This window comes from Nannobrachium achirus (genome assembly GCF_963921795.1).
Source record: "Nannobrachium achirus genome assembly, chromosome: 14".
NCBI lineage: Eukaryota > Metazoa > Chordata > Actinopteri > Myctophiformes > Myctophidae > Nannobrachium > Nannobrachium achirus.
Window position 1 is genome coordinate 2,036,754 of NC_137821.1, and position 19,951 is coordinate 2,056,704.

Sequence of the window (19,951 nt, forward strand, 5' to 3'; positions counted from 1 at the left end):
GGGTTTAATGTAACATTGTATCTTTTATTTTCCCCCACTGACTGAGAGAAGGTTCGAACGACATCACTGGCGTGGGGAAAACATGTTGACTGTGCTTATATAGCTAATTTCATCTTCCCTGTCTGCAGACTATGTCTTACGGTATGGCACCGAAGCTGGATGGAAGGCGGTGTCCGTGGAAACACTGGTCGCACAACGCAGAGGCGATTCACAGGAAGGGTAAGAACAGCCTGCTCTTCCTGAGAAGACGGGATCGTTTGGCGTGTGCAACAGGATGCTACAGATGTTCTACCAATCTGGTATGGCAAGTGGAGCAGTTTTCTTTGGAATAACGTGCTGGGGAGGAACAACTGAGTGGGTGACACCTTCAACCTCAACAGACTGGTGAGGAAGGCGGACACCGTTGTTGGGTTCTCCTTGCAGGGGTGGAGGAATTGGCCAGGGTGCAGGAAACTTAATACAATCTTTAAGAACTCCCACCCGAGATCCTCGGATACTGGAGTAAGAGACAGAGGAACAGATAGATTCATCTACCCAGGACGGAGACGTGAGAGACTGGCAGTCCTTCGTGAATGTTGTCCTCACATTATACAATGAAACACAACGGTCGTTTGGTAAGGACAACTGTAACTTATAACTGGAATAGTTATCACTGACTGTTTGTTCCTGTCCGGTTTTGCTGGGAGTACATGTCACTTCTGCTTTTTGCACTGACCAATGGGCACTTTGCACTCTTAAGTGAACTTTTAAGCTGTGCGCATTTAATTAGTTAAGTATTATTGCATGTGTTTTTTTTTGCATGTATTTGACTTAAGTAGCAGTGACTGTTTTGGTCACATTGATTTGATTAGGGTCACTTTCTTGTTTGGCACTGCATTCATGAGTAGTAAGGGGAGGAACTGTGATGTTTGTTTTTATTTTATTTGGAATAAAAGACCACTTTGGTCGTAGTTTGGGTTGTTGTATAACTAAAATGTATTGTTTTCTTGGCCACCTTAGAGTTACATCATGGCAAGGTAAATACACAACCCAAACCTTTTCCAAAGTAGTCTTTTAAAAGACTACTGTTAAAAGCACTTCATCTTCAGCCACCTTACAGAAAATAAAGTTTTATTGAAGGAAATTAAATAAAGTTTTATTGAAGGAAATTATTGTATTGTTTTTATATCAAAATATCTGCATGTATACTGTATCTCATTTACAGCTCCAAGTGAGAAAAAAAGGTTCTGGTTAATTAAATCTCAATTATTGCTCATTAATGGCTCAAAGTAAGAATCTTGGGTCACAGTTAAGAGACTTAAATGAGCCATCAGAGAGCTCTCACCTATGTCTCATTTATTGCTCCTATCATCTCAAATAAAGCTACTCAATTATTTCTCATATTTGGCTCAATATGAGAGTAATATAGGATACACTAATGAGTCAATAGAGAGTGCTCCCCTACATCTCGTCTCTCACTCCCTGTAATCTCAGAATAAGATACTCAAATTCTTCTCAAACATGGCTCCAAATGAGAAGCTCCTTAAAGATCCTAAAGCACCTTTAGGATCTACAAGGAGCTTCAAGGAGAGCAATATCTGATCTTCTAATGAAGCACACATGAGAAACAAAAGTGTGGCTCCCTTACGTCTCATGAGCAACTGAAAAGCTTTAAATGAGAAGCAGATTTTTCCTCTGGGTCTGCCCATTTAAAATATATGTACCCAACGAATCTCTTAGTTACATCGATATCGTTCATGTGAACTAGTTTGTTGAAGCTAATTCATTATACTCATCGAAATCGCTATGACCGTGCCACGCCGTACCGCATCGTGGCCGTACCGCGCATCACCGCACAATGCAGTGTCTAGCAGGAGACGTCTGTGCAAGACTAGTAATCCACATAGCAATTTATTTTATCATTTCAACAAATATTCACTGTGTATTCACTAATTTTTTTTCCAAAATGTTCCTATTTATCATGACAAAGCAAAAAATAAAATAAAAAAATTAAATATCAATTTAAAACTACACTCTCGCCATTAACACATATGGTGCCAACCCCGAGTTTCCCGAGTTTGTATTGGTACTACCGCTGTGCCAACCCCGAGTTTCCCGAGTTTGGGCCGTTTTTGAAAAAAAAATAAAAACATTTTTTTTTTCAAAAATATTTTTTGGACCTCCAGAAATGTATTAGGCATGATCGCGATCGCGAAATTGCATGTTTAACCCCCATACCAACCCATTCTTTCAAACATGGCAGCCATGTTTGTTTACATCTGAAGAAAACATAATGGCTTATAAATCATGAATGCCTGAACGGATTTCCAAGCGGATTTTTTTTTTTGAAAGCTGTGAACAGTATCTACACACGTGGTGCATCATCTAGGCATGGGCGTGCACAATCCGTGCACTATAAATTACATGGAGGTCTATGGAGACCATGGCATCGCGAGACATTGAAGAGAAAAAATCATTGCAACATAAGTGTTAATTAATATTAATGGAAGAATGTGGACTTTGTCCCACTGACCCCGGTAGCAAAAGAGATTGATTGTTCTGGTTGGCCAGTCAGGGACCAATCAGAATACACTAACACCTGGCCTAGTTACTATTAATGACCTTAAGTGTTACTTTATATGTTTATTTATTTAGACGGGATATATGTAATGTATGGTAAGCTACTAATGCAATTAATGAAAATACAACGTATGTGCATAATGCAAATGTATTAAAGGGATATTCCACTTTCAACAGGGAGCAGTGCCTCTCTCCACATACACACCCATTGTAACTTCAAACTCCATTTTAACCATGATAGATTCATTAAAAACACCATAATTTTTTCTAGTGACTCATACTACCCTCCTAATACGTGAGCAGGCCGTGTTTTTTCGATAACTTTTTTCATTTCTTTTTAATAATTTGGGGAAATGGAAACAATGAAATACAAAGAAATAATTATTAAAAATAAATGAAAAAAGTTATCGAAAAAACACGGCCTGCTCACATATTAGGAGGGTAGTATGAGTCACCAGAAAAAATAATGGGTGTTTTTAATGAATCTATCATGGTTAAAATCAAGTTTGAAGTTACAGTGTGTGTGTGGGGAGAGGCCCTGGGCCTAGAGGGCCTGGTAACATTTACATCAAATATCTAAATATTGAATCAAGCTAATTAAAAACTGTTCAGGATGTTCATAAAAGCCTGATTAGATGATAAAATTACCTAAAGTTTTTTTTTTAAGTGAAATATCCCTTTAACCTGTATGTGGATATAGCAGCTTCCCCTGGCGGGAATCGAACAGGCGAAGCGCTAACCGCTGTGCCACCGTGCCCCCTTTATAACAGTAATTGTTGAATAGGGTGGATGTTATACTAGGTGGTTTAGGGCTGGTAAGGTTTGTTCAACACTGCCATGGTGCTTCGGTTAGAAAGCGATTCCAGATGATTTTAACACATGATTATGGTTTTATTCTAGAAATAGAAAATACAACTCAATTCAATATATAATTCAATATATAATGAAGAATTGCATTACATTTAACAAACAATTAGGCACCATCAACAATTGACACTGCAGGGGGATGGGCACACAAACATTTGTTGTGCATTACATACATTAGCTTCAGAACAAATAAGGTTTACATTTATCACCAATAAAATGCAAGATATACATGTTCATAAGCTTACATCAAAGACGCATAACCCACGACTCCAGGCCAGGGCGCTCGGTAGATGTTTGCTGCTGCTGCCGCCAACAAAGAATGAATTGGCCAGGCACTCAAGCAGTAGGCTATAGTATATAGCAGTCCGGATGAGGTGAGTGGGAGCAGGTGTGGTGAATCAGTGCAGGTGAGGTGGGTGGAGCCAAGTCCAAGGAAATTGGCCAGGGGGATGGTTGGTGACTTTTCTACAGTAATTATAACACAATAGAATCTATTATCATGTATTACAACTATATCTTGGTGGTCTAAATGAAAAGTCAGTGAGTGATCAGTCATTATGAAGTATTTGGCCTTGTTTGACCTAGCTCAGATCTACTCTGGATTGGATACTTTTCAGTACCACGTTTAGTGCCACTTTCACACCACTCTACCCAGGTCCTTGTAGTGGAAAACCTGGCACAAGTAGGCGGTGTGGAGTGGTGTGGTGTTGGGCCATGTCAGTGGAAAAGGGGCTTAAAGACCCAATGAAATTACTATTTGGGGTATTTTATTTTGAAGTTTCAGTCTGAAAAGGAAGCCTGTGTGTTTCTGAACCAATCAGAAGGGACCAGCCCTTCAGGTGATGGGATGTAAAATCTGAGTCATGTGATGCTTAATGTTTTGTTTGTAGCCCTCACCAGAGCCCTAGAATGGAGTTAGGCCAACTCCGTTCACTTCATGGGGCGAGTCCAATGGCGGCTGGGAGGAGCCTAGAGCAGCTTACATAGTGACAAGTCTCTCAACCGGAAGTTTAAAATCTGCGCTGGAGACCATGGGCGAGCAGCCGCTGCATCGTGCTGTAGGTATGAAAACTCAATTTTATAACGACTGTGACCTTTATAAAGACAATCGATTCTTACAAACGAAAGAATATATATCACAGGCTATTTTTGGATGCCTTGTTTACTGATTTGCAAACGATATAATTATATAGACGTCTCGAAAGAGCACAATAACATTTCCAATAGCACCCAGCTGCTTCTGAGCGGGAAACTATCGCGAGAATGTGTGGGCAAGCTGTTAAGAAGTGATAGTCTCGCGTTAACAGTGTTTTATAATCTCCTTTCAATCACCTTGTCAATGTGTTTTAGTGTAATTCCGCTTCTATACAACTGATGTGAACAATATTATTATTATTATAGACTACTTTGCTAAATTAAAGTTAACTAGTCCTTACCCGTTCAAAGATATGAGCTCCGAAATGATGTGCAGTGTGTGGGTTATGGGATGTGCACTGTGCACACAGTACAGGTATATGAGGGATGGAAAGTAACTTTAACTGGTGCTTGCATGATAATGTAGGAGCATCAGTGTAAGAAATACCCGTTTCGTTTAATGGCTACAGAGATACTGTGTACCGATCTGCATGATTTTTGGACAAAATCTGTAACAGGGCCAGACAACCTTAGCCCTAGCCCCCCTCCCCCCACGCCCCCCCGCCCGCCCGCCAACCCGCCTGCACACACACACACACACACACACACACACACACACACACACACACAGAGCTGGTTAAACATGTTGCCTCATGCTAGATGCAGAATAGATATGCCTCAAGCTAGATGCAGAATAGATATAGATACACCATAAAAATGCTAATATACAGCATATGATTTGTGAAAGTGACAAACGGGCTTCACAGTTATGTCAGGTGTGTTCATATGCTAATGGTGATGCGATTTCAGATCAATTGCTCCAGCCACTGAGGAGAAACGCTGTGACAGACACTCACTCACTCACTCAGACAGACAGACAGACAGACAGACAGACAGACACTCAGACAGACATTCCGAAAATTATATGTTTGATTATCAGTAATCAGCTGGTTGTTCAGTGTTCATTGAACAAACATCTCTTCATAGAAGTGTATGATTGTGCGTTTATTATTTTATTATTTTATTTGATTAAGACATATGTGTTTGATTATGGATCAGCAGCATTGTTTTATTGTAGACATTTGGAAAGTGTTTGTGTCATGGATCAAACCTTTATTTAGTTAAATGTAACACTTTAACCCTGCCACTCAGTGGTGCCAGAGCCATATACAAGGCTCTGAGTGCTATTTGTGCATGTTTCTCAATGGCATTTGCTGATTGCATACATAGAGGCCAAGATATGTGTCCACTAGTATTAGTGGTTCTCAAACGTTAGATCATCGCAGTGGAAGTGGTTCACTGGTCCCACTAAAAAAATCTCCCATTCATTTACTCATAGACTTTTACAAAAATATTTATAACAATTATGTTAAGCCTATAACCAAGCCATCCAGGATTGCAGTGAATCATGACCATATAACCTTTGATCCTATGTGAAAACATATTTTAATATAAAATGATTTGATATACTACATTTAATAACTACCCTTTGTTTAGAGATTTTCTAAATGTTCTTTTCATAGAAACAAAGGTTTTATGACTGGATGGCTTGGTTCTAGGCTTAACATAATTGTTATAAATATTTTCGTGAAAGTCTATGAGGAAAATGAATGGGATATTTTTTAGTGGGACCAGTAAACCATGCCCACTGCGATGCTCTATAACTCTGAAAGTACAAATGGAACCAAATGTACCCACATGCTCCATTTTGGTCCATTTGTACACTCTCAAGAGTTATAGACCTGTTATGGTCATGCAGGACTATCTCTTTATGCATTTCTGGTAATACTCATTTCATTTTGTATGTCTGTGGCAAACATAGAACTTTGACAAATGTCCACCACAAGCCAACATGGCGACAACCCCTGACACACACATACACATTGAACATACATTTCAGTTTCCACTCTCCTTTTTCCTCCTACGCGACAGGGCGCCAAGACAAGCAGGACGAGTCAGGCGAGTACAACGACCCAGTGTCCCAGTCGGAGCCCAAATGTTGTGTCACAGAACTGGAAGTAGCTCATCCTCACAGCACTGTGGTATAATATATGAAATTGTTCAAGAATCCAAAGCCAATTATTACGTTAATTTCACTGAGCATGACCCTCAGATAATATACTGAGAGGTTGTTAGGGGACAGGTAGTCCTATTCCCTTATTTATGCAATGAGAACCTTAAAGGTCATATTACCAGTGTTACCAGGTCATAATGAGACATTATAATGAGGTTCATGGAGAAAAGTATGGCTTTCCATCGTCTCGTCTCGTTTAGCAAGCCTTTACTGAGCTAACTGTGCAGGGGTTATAGTGTCTGGGTGAAGATCAAAATGGACTACATACTGTATCCAATTACTGAAAAACACACATTGAGGAAGATAAAATAGCTTAAAAGTCCTCAAAACAAACAGTTCTTTGAGACCTTTCAATCACCAGTAAATGTATCGGTTGCAAAGTGGGAACCCCCACCCCAACAGAAATGGAGAGAGAAATTAATAGTCATGCTGTTGGTTCTTGGTTGGAAGAACACTGTCCTAATCCAGTCCTTGGGCACTTCCCAGGTGCATCCATTGCCCCCCCCCCCTGCCAGAGCTCAGTCCGTTCAGCTGTCACAAGGTCACACATAGGTCTGTCACTGCGTTGCTATATATGGAAGAAAAACAAACAAATTAATTATGTATTGTAAAATATAATTTCTCAAATCATATTTAACTATTTAAAAATATGCCTCATCATTGAAGAAGACAAGTAGCCTACCATGCGTAACAGTGGACAACTTGTGTGTTGTGATGTCCAGTGTGCTGTTGCTCTGGTTGAGAAGTGAGTTGTTCAAACGGAGTACACTGCAGTTACAATGAAACAAGATTTACTGTTCAATTTCAACCAGTTCATTAATATCAAAGAAAGCTTGTCTTTAAATTGTGACCAATAATGTTTATTCCAAACCTTTGCAGTCATGTGCTGTAAAACTGGGCGTCGACATGAGTTGGCACAATACGGAGACCTGGATGCCGTAGTCCTGGATGTCGTACAGTATTTAAGAGTCAAAGGGGAAAAAAGTAAGTTTCATGTGTTGACTGACTCAAATACTGTTATTTGTGGTCACTACATTATTGCCCACCGTGTGTATTTGTAGACGAGCTCTGACTGGCCTGGCTACTAAAATGTTGTAGCTGAGACACTGGGAGGAGAGCCACTAGATGGACACAAAGGGAGAAAAAAGGTAAGCATGTGGAGTATTCACCGTGCCTCTAGCCTAGTTCAGCCCGGTCCCGTACATCTCAGGAATGGGACTTGAATATGCAAAGGAATGTACTGGAGCAAAGACGGACTGTTTAAGCCTTATTTATTGGTTACAGGGTGCTTGCAAGAGTGACAACGTTTCGATGTCAATACATCTTCGTCAGGTCACCTGACGAAGATGTATTGACATCGAAACTGGCTGGTACACTTTTCGTTTAGTGGAATTACCACTAAAATGGTAAGCTACCACTTGTATCCACCTTGTTGTGGTGCCAGCCAACATAAAAACAAGAGCGTGTGTTGCTGGTCCGGTGTGTTCTGGCAAAGTTACATCCCCATACAGCTGTCCTGAGCCCATGTGTCTACACTTGGAGTTATGGCCATCTCATCAAGTGTTAAAACGCATTCCCTTTCCAGCACACTCATCGCTTCTACCTTAAGTTTGAGAAAGGCAAATACCTCCTCTAAAACTCCAGGCTCAAATTTAACCCTCTGTAATTTCCTTTGGAGTGTCCTCATTGCGAGGAGAGGGAGTTGAAGATCTAAGAGGGTCTTATAGCCTGTTGGGCCTGCAGCAAATCTTATTTGCAAGGCTTTTTTTATGGTCTCGTTGCTCCACGTAATTCCCCTTGTATTCCCCATACCCAATGCCTTAATCTGGTCTTCAGTAAATACTTTGGACAGTTTACTGTCCGAGTTTTCCTTTCTTTTTTGCAAAGCAGCCTTTTGTTTTCTTATCTGTTTTAAGGTTGTCTGTGCTCTATTTGCAGCCATCTGTGCTCTCTGAGCAGCCCTCTGTTGCTTTTTTAATTCCTTCCTCAGATCTTCTATTGTCCTTTCTGCTGGTTGCATGACCTCTCCTTGCTCAGTTTCTTCTCTCTCCTCTGTCTGTCTGTCCTCACTTGAAATTACAGTTTCTTCCCTGTCCTTGCTTGTGATCTCTCGTCTGTGCTCACTTGCAATGTCTTCTCTTTCTTGGCTGTTCTGGCTATCCCTTCTATCAACCCTTTCACATTCAATCTCTGAAATTGATGTAAAGAATACATGCCATAGTGGTTAGAGGACACACAAGACTACACAAGACTCATGTAAGTGTGAAATATAACTTCAATTAGAATTTCCCATATACCTGTACCAGCTTTAGCTGTGTAATTGTGCTCTTTTAAAATCAAGTCTACATCCACAGGTGCAGTGGTGATTCTAACCGCAGGTGGCTTTCTTCTTTTCACAGCGGCACAATGTGAAAAAAGAGTTGGGATTGCATCCTCCCTTAACCTTTTCTTGCCCTTGCATGTTTGCTTGAACTGATCAGCCTCAAAGTGTGCCTGTAGAGCAGGGTTAGGTAACTTTGACGATGGAGAGGGCCACTATAATATGTCCACACTCAATCCAGAGGGCCACATTGCATACAGATCCATCTCATATAAATGGTAAATGGTGCATTTACCATATAAAATTTGAATATTGTATAAAAGTAATATGTTTTAGGTTCATTGTGCATGCAGTGAAATATTCAAAAGCTTTATTTGTTCATTTATTTTTTCTTTTCTTTTCTTTTTTCAGGAAAGCTGTACGGGGAAGTAACTTTGCCAGACCACACTGGACCAGCAACACCCGCTCTTGTTTTTATGTTGGCTGGCACCACAACAAGGTGGAAACAAGTGGTACCTTACCATTACAGTGGTAATTCCACTAAAGGTAAAGTGTACCAGCCTATCATTGTTGGAGATTATTCAAAATGCCGCAGCCATTGGGCTTCATGTTATTAACATCACTCAGACATAGGTAGTCCCACACCCTGTGACACCAGCCAGGCAGCTGCGGGAATTTCCTGGTCCATGGACATACAATAACTATTCCTCGAGATGCGGTGGAAAAGGAGAATTTGCCTTCTAACCAAGTGTCAGTAGATCATAAACTATAGAGTTTATAGTTATATTTATTGTTATTAAGTGTGCCTGCCATGCAATGGCAAAACACTTATTGTAATCCGCCATACTTATATATATAATGTTCCGACAAAATTTCGGCACGTAATAAGTGCCGCACGATTTACACCACCGCCGCAATATATACATCAAAACGTGCGCCTCGGCCGGGTATGGGGTGCTATTACTTTTCTAAGAGAAAAGTTGTATCGTTTAATTGATATTAATTTATTAGTGAATTCATTTTACCCATTGACTTATAATGGGAATCGCAAAAACTCACATTCAATATTTTTTTTCTCGCAAACCATAGGGGCTACAGTTTCAAAACTTGGAGAGGAGATTTATAATGATATCAAGGATTAAATAAAAAATAATTTCGTCAGTTGGCCTCATGGTGGCGCTATAACAGTCCACTTTACCTTTCGGCCTGTAACTCTTGAACCGTGGGTCGGAAAATTTAAATTCCTTTTTCCCTGGATTCCTTGGGTCATGACGCATCTCCTCATATAGGCCACGCCCATTTGCGTCAGGATAGATTTTCCGCCATTTTGAATTTTCTTCAAAACACACTTTTTGCTCCTTTTCCTACATATTTTCTCCAAATGTCACAAAAATCGATACACACAATCTATGGACTCATGCGATAAACATATTTAAACGATATTATGATAGTCCATACCGTTCTTCCGTAACAGGGTTCCAAAGTTAGCGGGAGGAGCCCGTTTTGTAAGAAGTAGCCATAAATCACAAACGAAACATCCAGTCAACACCAAATTTTAACCACAAGTGGGGGGCGCTATACTGAACATATACCCAAAAGCATTTCCACTTCGACCCATAGGGGGCACCACAAACGCGCAAAACGTAACCGTTTCATGCCAAAACGTGTTTTTCAGGGGGAACGACCCTCTCAAAACGAAACACTAACACCAACCGCTACACAAGGTTGCACAGACTTAGCGAGCTGCAGGCACACTTAAAATTTCTTAGAAATTTTCTTTTCTAGTAAGTAAGTAATGTCGCCACAAAATTTCGGCACGTAATAAGTGCCACACGATTTACGCCACCGACGCAATATATACATCAAAACGTGCGGCTCGGCCGGGAATGGGGTGCTATTACTTTTCTTTCCGATCCGCGTTACCATTGCGACGTAATTCGCAAAAAACGACGCCCAAAAACCCCATTGACTTTGAATGGGGGACTCCGAAAAAAAAAAAACAGAAACTTTTTGGCCACATAACCCTGCCATACTTTTGCCTAGCAACGTGATTTAAACTTTAAAATGCACACACAACTTTGGTCTTTTTCCGGCCAATAGGGATGAGCTGTAATTGATTAAGCCCCGCCTCCTCTGTAACAGGAAGTGCCCTTCGCCAAACAGGAAGTGCCTCTACATCTCATGAACCGTTTGTCGTACAGATGCGTGGATGGTTTCATATGCCTTGATTAAGAGTCCTTGACCTTAATTGGGGCCTATTTCGCCAAACAGGAAGTGCCCCTCACCAAACAGGAAGTGACCCTTTACCTCGTGAACCGTTTGTCGTACAGACGCGTGGATGGCATCAAATGACTTGATTAAGAGTCCTTAACCTTAATTGGGGCCTATTTCGCCAAACAGGAAGTGACCCTCACCAAACAGGAAGTGACCCTTGATCTCGTGAACCGTTTGTCGTAGGGACGCGCGGGTTGCGTCAAATGACAAGATTAAGAGTCCTTAACCTTAATTGGGGCCTATTTCGCCAAACAGGAAGTGCCCCTCACAAAACAGGAAGTGACCCTTGATCTCGTGAACCGTTTGTCGTACAGACGCGCGGGTTGCGTCAAATGACAAGATTAAGAGTCCTTAACCTTAATTGGGGCCTATTTCGCCAAACAGGAAGTGCCCCTCACCAAACAGGAAGTGACCCTTTTTCTCGTGAACCGTTTGTCATACATACGCGTGGTAGGCGTCAAATGACTTGATTAAGAGTCCTTAACCTTAATTGGGGCCTATTTCGCCAAACAGGAAGTGCCCCTCACCAAACAGGAAGTGACCCTATATCTCGTGAATTGTTTGTCGTACAGACGCGTGGGTGGCATCAAATGACTTGATTAAGAGTCCTTAACCTTAATTGGGGCCTATTTCGCCAAACAGGAAGTGCCCATCACCAAACAGGAAGTGACCCTTTATCTCGTGAACCGTTTGTCGTATAGACTTAGCGAGCTGCAGGCACACTTAAAATTTCTTAGAAATTTTCTTTTCTAGTTTTAGTTATAGATCTCATAAACTTACAGGAAGGGATGGAACAAAATAATAGCCCCAAACCTGTCAAGGAAATCACAATTACTCATTTTGATAAAAATAAGGTAGGCTCTGCCATGAATGTGTTCAGCCACTTAACTAGTGCTGGGCTAGTCTCGCGGGGCCAGACTGTTGCCTCCGCGGTTTGCAAATGCTCCCGGCATACAGTCTGGCAGACGGAAATAGAAACGATGAGTGCGAGATAAAGCGGATGTGACGCAACCGCTCCCTTGGTGCAGTAGCAATAACATGTCCTACTGGAAGCGTTTGTCTCCTTTCAACATTTCTGGGGGCGTTATTTTGTCTTTCTCTGGTGTTATTGGTGTTACCTCCATGATGTTTTCAAACGTTTTCTTAGACTATACACCCATAACAAGAATAGGCCGCTCGAATGACTTTGTCTGAGCTATTGTGTTTCTGTTATGTTTCCAATGGGACTACAGTTCAGTGCAGCAGCAGCTACTTCAGCTACTCGCCGTTCGGGAGCTGCCGTTCCAGACTCTATATAGCATTCGGAGATTGTGTAATAGTTGTCTGGCTACGCGAGACTAGTGCTGGGCTGAAATGGGAGAGTGTTTCCTGCTGGTGTTTCAGTCCGAGTGTATTAAAGGGTGCGTTCGGAAATGTGTACCGGATGTGTGCTCAGTGTAGTGAGTGCCTAACCCTAATCCTAACCCTAACCTCATTAAAACTATGCCTAAACCCAACCCTAAATTCAGTAAAACTATGCTAAAACTTCTACCTAGCAGCCTACATCGCCCATAAAGTCAGCAAGTATGAAAAGAATGCAAGACGGCAATGACCAACAACGAGTGTGCCAGTCTTGTAGAGGAGCACAGCACTTTGTTGGCTCTAAAAGCCGAGGTGTTAGACTTGGTCCACCAAGTAGAACATCTCTTCAGGCGCAAGACCCACTTTATGGAACTCCAAAATGCAGTGGGTGTCTTGGAGAGACAATCACAGGCTTTCAACAGTAGACTGCCATCATGCCATGGAGTACATCAGAAGATAATAAAACAATGCATCCAACTGCTAAAACTAACCCTAACCAGAACCGGTGCACATTTCCGAACGCACCCTTTGATGCACTCGGACTGAAACGCCAGCAGAAAACACTCTCCCGGGCTGAAATATATGGTGCGAAAAGTGGGACGACCACACAACCTCATTTAACGACGGCATGGTTCCTAGAAACGGTGAATCATTGGTTTGATCTGATGTCCTCCCGCCATCCCATTATGGCACTGAGCAGACAAAAGGTGGAGGAACACGAGAAGGCCATGTTATTCCTCAACAACACCATCGATCTGTTCTCCAAAATTAAGATTGGGACTCCTGGCGGCTGGAAGCCCATTCAAACAGGGGTGATAATGGCAACCCGCTCTGTTCTAGCAATACAGGAGGAGATGCTTACACAAGGACAGAAGTTTGTTCTAACTGCAAGGTTTACCCAGGACTGTCTGGAGAATGCATTAAGCTGTGTGAGATACCGAAATCCTGCACCACCTTGTCAAGAGGAATGCAATAAAAATCTAAATTTGAACAAATAAAGCTTTTGGATATTTCACTCCATGCACAATGAACCTAAAATATATGAAAGTTATACAAATTATTATATTACAGAAGAAAATGAACTTTTACACAATATTCTAAATTTATGAGATGGATCTGTATACTGTTGGGCAGAAACCTCTTTTCTAAATGAATTCCCTACTTTGTCATTCTGTCACACAAGTATAAAAAAATAACTGATCTACAGACTACAAAACGCATTGCAGTGCGATGGGTTTTGAGCTTGTAGATCTGCTATTTTTGTATTTAAAAAAAATTGAATCCTGAAAAGTAAAATGTTTATTTTGAGGTTAGTTTACACAAACACTACACATCAATAGCAGTGGAAATAGCCGATATATCAGCTCACAACACCTCGCACCGCAACATGATGTGAGCTTGTAGATCTGCTGTTTGCACAATTTTTGTGACGAGCTTAATCAACATTATTACTGTATCCTCAATTTACCTCGCAGATTTTCTTTTGGTTGTAATTATTTGTGATGGTCAGGTACATCCGGCCCACTTTTGCTAGCCATTTCTTTTTTCTTCAGTGTCTTTTGGGAAGGCATACATTTTCACACCTTTCTCCGACCGGCTTGAACATCCATATGCTTCACATCCAACCATGTTGCTGTCTACAAGGAAAGAAGGAGCACAGCCCAAGCATTGACTTTATTTTAGCCTCAATTATGGACAATGCGACTGTGTCAATTGCTTTTTCTCTGAATGTCCATAAAATGTGCTCATTTTATACCACCATAGTATGTGCCTACATTGAAAATTGTATTTTCGTTTTATTTTCTTATCACAAGTGATCTGATAAACACAATGCTTTTTTTATGCTGTCATCATCCTGAAAAGAATCATCAAAATAGCCGATCTACAAGCTCATAGATCTGCTTGTAGATGAGATTCACTCTTAAAGTGTCATTCAATTACCTTATTTGATCATTTATACATTATAGCAAAACCTGATGTTATCTGAAACCTTTTAGTGGTTCTAGTGCAGGGAGGAAGGAGAATGTCGGCACCTACTGGTCATGCCATGACTCCACAGTCCCAAACCTAAACCAGAAAAAGTTGACCTAAATATACTGATATCTACACTGTTTAACAATGAAGAGTGTAATGTTCCAGACGCCAACCTCAGACTCAATACCACAGTGATGACCTTAGCCAGATCTTAAAGAAACCCTCGGAAGAGAAGATTATTAAATTAATGTCAATTACACATGATACAATGCTAGTGTGTGTCAGAAATCATTTAAGTGTATATATACTTATTGTGTGGCTGTGTACACAAACTAGTTTCATTGATAAGCAGTAGGCTACAGTTACGTTTTGTAATATAAGTAATATTACTGCTATTACTAATAATTAGTATTAGTAAACATAAAATAGTTAATATAGGGCCTTGCCTATATACTGTATGTTATATGAGGCTATATCATCTGGGATATTTGACACGCATGTTTGTTTTTTTCCCAGGTTGTAATCTCTCAAGCCCTATTTTATAAATTAGACCTAAATGTAATTCAATAATCTTATTTACCATAATTGTAATAATACCATACACATAGGCATGTCATAAAATGTCAACATGGTAATACTTGACAACAAAATTGTGTGTAAAATGTTCTATTACTGATGCTGAGCCTGTCATAGGCCTACATGAATTATTCTGTTTAAACTGTAGGCTACAAACCTTATGGTGTTCTTTAAAAACTCCTGGTATTATCTGAAAGTAGAAACAAACAAACTCAATTGTACTACAGTGCGTTATGACGCAGTAGCTAATTGCACTTCAGAGCGACAGCTCGGCTTTAATGAGCTTAAATAACTTTATTTTACGTTGTTTTTTGGTAATGGTGTAATGTAAATATTACAGAGACTTTAGTTATCACTGTACAATACTTTAAAATGGTTGTAATATTGTATATTTACCTAAAAATGCCGATGTTCGCGACGCTTCTACTGAAACCAATGTTATTTAAATCTCCCGCTTGTCACTTTACAGCTGAAACATGGGTCACGTGACGCAGTTCATTTTCAGACCCCTCGGTGACACCACTCTCTGATTACATTCGCTCTGGCCCTCACTAGCAAGGCAGAGAGACACGACCAGGCTGCCTCTTGTACAGAATGTGTGTTACCAAGTTTCTTATTATTCTAACCTATGGGACAATTTCCTGTTTGTAAACAAGAAAGGATGCGGGCGCATCAACGGGGGTGCACATAGAGGGCGCTAATACGTGCAGCAGCTCTAGTCAAGTTAAGACTATGATACAAATTGGTCTTCATGAGTTTAATCAAAGTAGATTAAATATGCATTGTTTGTAATAACTTGTTCACCGATTTAAAATTGTGTTTCAGAGTTGGATTAGTCTTTCATTTAATGTGCCTATAATTAAAATGCTTCAAGGTTTAAACTAAGGGGCTCTTGACTGTGTGGCATATCAGAATATACAGTAGGCTACAAGTCTCACAAAGGAGCAATTATGTGTCCAGCCAGGGTAATTAATAGGTTAATTTGTGCTGATCATCCGGTTTTGTAATGTGTGAATGTTTTTTATTCATATGCAGCACACTCATTGTCACACGCACAAACAGTGGTGGGGAAAAGTAGCCTACTCAAATCGTCAAATGTTTTACTTAGGTAAAAGTATCAATACATAAAAGCCTGGAATTCACAAACATCTTTTGAAAATAGCAGAGGACTCATTGTGAGCTTTATTTGTAGATAATCCATTTTCAAATGGCCTTGACAGCCTGATTATTTATACTTTAGCTATAAATACTTAATAGCTAAATATTTTGTAATCATCATAAAAAAAAATATATACAAAGTAGTAGGCTAAATCGTTCAAATAAATGTAGTGGTGTAAACATTTGAATCCGAGATACAGTGGAGCAGAAGTAAAAGTATTGGATAGGCCTACTCAAGTAAAGTACAATATCTCAAAACTGCTGCACTTAAAGGAGTAGTTCACCCCCAAACTGACTTTTTATCTATTGATTACTCATGCCATGGAAACTTGAGTTCAATGATATTTTTATTTTTTTGTCGCATTCCTAAGACAATAATTTGATTACAATAAATTCACCCCATTGATTCTGGATGGGTCCCCATCCGGAATCATTGTCTATCTTAGGAATGCGAAAAAGACAAATAAATATCATTGAACTCAAGTCTCTAAGGTATGAGTAATCAGTCTATTTACAAGTCACTAGTATGACTAGCATTCTTTGGCTGCAGTTACTTTAGGACCTAAAGTGGTAAAGTTAAAGGGGTCCTGCCACGCCCCGAAATTATAATAGTAGGATACAGTAGGATACAGTAGGTCACGTGGTCTTTTTTAAAACGGTCTGAAATCTCTGAATCAAATGATCCCATCCCCCGTAGCGCAGCCCCCTCCACTCGGAGGAGTAGAGAGACAGACAGGAGACAGCCTGGCCAGCAGATATGGGATTTATGGCTATTTGAAGTGAGCTGGATCTCTGAAATTGAGTACTTTTCCCACCACTGTTCATTAGAAAGGAACGGCTCCCTACTGTGAACCGAATCATATCGTTCATTTCAAAGAGCCGTTCAAAAGACTTGATTCGTTCGCGAACGTCACATCTATACTGGCCAGCCGCACGCAGTTCGAGGATGAGTTCGAGCGCAGCTGCCCAACTCAGTGAAAACATTGTGTTTTCCATTTCAATGAATAAACATAAACAAGCATATTCCCATGAACAATCGGGAAGTAACAACCAGTAACCACCGGAAATATATTTTTTATAGCCACAGATTCATATATAAATGTGTGTCTTTAGCTGGTTAGCTTTAGTGCTAGCCCAGCTAGCTAGCCCTGTGGGAGCAGAGAAGTTGTGAGGGCTGTGACTGTGAGAGCGAGCCTGCGGGCGATAGGGAAGAAAATGTACATTGTGCAGACATACAGTAAGTAACAGTCAATTAATTAATTTGATTGGCTTATCGTGCATTCCCACAATGACATCAAAAAATATATTAACTTGTTTTTAATATAATTTCTTAAGGTGACAGTAACCCTTAAGGTGGCATAACCCCTTTAAGGTAAAGTAAAGCATACATGATCAGAACATTCAACAATGTAATCACTAATCGTTGAAGACAGTCTGTTCTCTGACTGAAATGAACCATTCACACCACTACTTTAGGACCACCGGAACCCCCTTTTGATGGCCTGTAGCCACAATATTCTTCTCTTTTTATGAAATGGGTGAGAACCCCTTGGAATATTAAACATTTTCCACCCATCCTTTGATTTATTGGCGCGAAATATCCGATCTGCAAGCTCCCAACATATTTTTGATTTATCTTTAATGGCATAATTATAACAAGTTTATAAAAAGGTTGAGAACACTCCATTAAGCATACTTTAATGAACCATTTCAGCATTGTTCAACCTTCTGTTTTTAATATGCCTCATTTAAGCCACAAATAATCACTTGACTATTTGGTGTTAAAGTTCTGCAGGGGTAAACTTGGTCGTCCATCAGTGACATCACTTCTCATTCGCATTCTCCCTGTGGAACTTCATCAAATATAGAAAGTGATTGTTTTGGCATTATTTGTTCACCCCCAAAATGACTTTTTTCCTATTGATTACTCATTCCATGCAGACTTGAGTTCAATAATATTGATTGGTTTTTGTCGCATTCCTAGGACAAAAATAATATAGTAAATTTACCCCATTGATTCTAGGGACGGGTCCCCATCCAGAATCAATCAATATTTATTGTAATCAAATTATTGTCTTAGGAATGTCTCCATGAGTAATCAATAGAAAAAGTCATTTTGGGGGTGAACTACTCCTTTAAGAACATACAGAGGAAGGTTGAAAAAAGTGCTGAAATGGCCCTTTATTAACATTGTTTCAATGTATAATGCAACGTTGAATCAACGTTGATAATTCAACATTATTTCAATGTTGATCATATCATAGTTGAATCAACATTGATTCATTGTCTAGATTAATTGAAATTTCAACATCGTTTCGATGTTGATCATAATGAGCACCATGATGTCTGTTAAATGTCGGACATCAATGTTGATTCAATCTTGAGCCTCGACCAAAAACACAACATTGTTTCAATTATGTTTTGCTATCTGTTACTGCACAACAACTTCTGGTCATGTTTGTTTTGTAGCGATACACAGCATAAAGCTTACTACGGGTAGGCCTACTGCTTTTTACCACATGCGCACTCTGTTTGTGATGACGTTGCATGGAAATTTCCCCATAATGTTTACAGATACATATTTTATTGTGCTCATTAAGTTTACAATGAGTAATAATACATAGTTTGGAAGTCATCTTGAATGACTTCCAAACTATCAAAATAGATCACTTAGCTGATCACTTCACATAGGCCTTCACACTCAGGGCCCTATTATGATCCAGGTCTTATGCCTTATGCCTTAACTTCTTTACCTTTTTTTTCCACTATTTTGAAAAACATTTTTAAATACTTCAAATGCTGATCTACATCTGCACGTTGTGAACTTGCAGATCAGCTATTTGAAATATTTAAAAAACAAAAACAAAATAGTAAAAAAAGGCAAAGAAGTTAAGGCATAAGACCTGGATCACCAGTAAGACTCCCTAATCGGGAGATAAGCGACCGTTGGTCGCTTATCTCCACAAATAGGCCAAAAGTTTGTTTTACCAATTATCAAGAATACGGGCAGTTGACAGTTTGCCATGGTTACTCATTGAAGTTGAATCTCCATATATGGAGATAACCTACGCATCACACTAAGTCTGACCTCACCAGCCCATATTTGGGCATGAGCAACTTATGTCTCCATATATGGAGATATGATGACATCACACAGTCCTCAGCCGATGATGTGGCGTGATGTCATACAATACACAAACGAGCCCTACAGTATAAAGGGGCAATTCTTGCCAGGAAAGAAGCATTTCTTCGACTCAGACCTTATCGCCAGGGTTGGCTTATAGCAGCTGTCGGTAGGACCATATATGGATTCTGTTAGTGTGGATCTCCTAACAGGGCATCATCTGGGATACAATCCCTTTTACGCCCATATATGGAGATCCCTAACAGAATCCCTTTCATGCCCATATATGGAGATCCCTAACAGAATCCCTTTTATGCCCATATATGGAGATCCCTAACAGCATCCCTTTTATGCCCATATATGGAGATCACTAACAGCTAACAGAATCCCTTTTATGCCCATATATGGAGATCCCTAACAGAATCCCTTTTATGCCCATATATGGAGATCCCTAACAGAATCCCTTTTATGCCCATATATGGAGATCCCTAACAGAATCCCTTTTATGCCCATATATGGAGATCCCTAACAGAATCCCTTTTATGCCCAT